At 41.9% G+C, this 1,481-nt stretch overlaps 1 non-coding gene across 1 annotated transcript; it reads left to right on the top strand.

Annotated features, from left to right (window-relative positions):
* The first annotated feature begins 335 nt into the window (after positions 1 to 335).
* On the top strand, positions 336 to 469 carry LOC147698530 (U8 small nucleolar RNA). Its single transcript, XR_015299558.1, has one exon. It is a non-coding gene; the product is annotated as a U8 small nucleolar RNA (small nucleolar RNA).
* The last annotated feature ends 1,012 nt before the right edge of the window (positions 470 to 1,481 follow it).

Here is a 1,481-nt window from a genome sequence, read left to right as displayed (position 1 = left end):
AATTACTATTTCCAGAAGTGACCCTTGTCTGGTGTGTTGAATGGATCTCTCTGAATTTTAAGATGACTCCACTGTTAGTCCAAGAGCAGCCATTGACCCTCCCCCACTTGATATGCACCTGTATGTTAATAAGTCTTGCACAGACTAATGGGAACCCCATGATAAGCAGTTTTGCAGACTTTCTCCATGGTTACTGATAACGATAATGCAAAATGTCCATACCTTTTTCAGATTGCGGATTAACAATGAAAATTGCTGTTAAATGTCAATTGGCTTGCACTATGTTTCCTATGATCGCTTTACCTTAAGACGTTTATGCTTATACAGCAACTGTATCATTACATAGTTTAATCCTTACCTATTACTCCTCCGAGAAGAACAGAACATGATTATATGAGAGAGATGAGCTCATGATTACTCTTTCGAGTCCTTAGATTAATAACAACCGCCTGAGGATCTTCTGTCTGATTTTCACAGACGACCATTAAAAAGACATCACATTTATTTTTTTACAGAGTTTTATATAGCGCAAACTTGATCCAGAGGATATCAGAGTGCCTTACATAGCACCAGTTGCATTACATGAGGATACAACACATCAATAATAGATTGAACACATAAATGGATATAGCTGATCGAATTTCTTCATAATAAAACACTGATACCTATTCCACTATGCAGTATTCAAATCTTGTTTCTTGACTAAATATTTGCAGGCAATTTTTGTGGCAATTTTGCAATGAAAGTTCAGCATTTCATTAAGTATGGGCGAATTTTACGGATCAGCGATCTGCAAAATCGCAAAAGAATTCACGAATTCGCTGATTGTTCCGCGAAATCGCAGATTGTTTTGCGATTTGCACAATACTCAACTGGAGTACTTTCTACTGGATAATCAGTAAGTGCTACCTCGTTGGGTAAATGTATAGTGCTTTTCCTACACTGCAGCTGCGTAAAGGACCAGAAGATTTGTCTCCAGGGACCATGTGTGCCTGTAACTTTCCCACCGCGCCAAAAGGCGCTGAGGTCCCTTGAGTGAGCTGTCCATCGTAGTTGGGAAAGGGTGGGAAGACGTTTGATACCGCTAGTGTGTGGTGCGGGGCTTCTATGCGTGTGCACATGCCTCTGGTGTAAAGGGTCACAGAGCGAGCATGGCAGCAGGTGAGGAGAAAGCAGCCTCCTGGCCACAGGAACTACACGGGGTTCACGCTCGAGAAACTCATGGATGCAAAGACCTTCCTACGAGTATTACAGCTAATTTTTGACTGCAGATATGGGGTTAAAGCACAGTTGCCCAGCCTCGACCGTGCTCACTAATGTTTTGGGCGGATTAAAAATGTTACTGAATTTGAACTTCAACTCGGGCACCTGCTATATCTGTAAGTGCTTCCTGTTGAGGTTTAATTTTTGTGACAGGAGCCTTGTGCCATAATGAGTCCTGCCCTGCATAGTTATCCAAGAAGATGCCACCGTTTTGTGCA

Source organism: Lissotriton vulgaris, chromosome 8 (genome assembly GCF_964263255.1).
Source record: "Lissotriton vulgaris chromosome 8, aLisVul1.2, whole genome shotgun sequence".
Taxonomy (NCBI): Eukaryota; Metazoa; Chordata; class Amphibia; order Caudata; family Salamandridae; genus Lissotriton; species Lissotriton vulgaris.
This window is presented reverse-complemented; position numbering and strand designations above follow the sequence as displayed.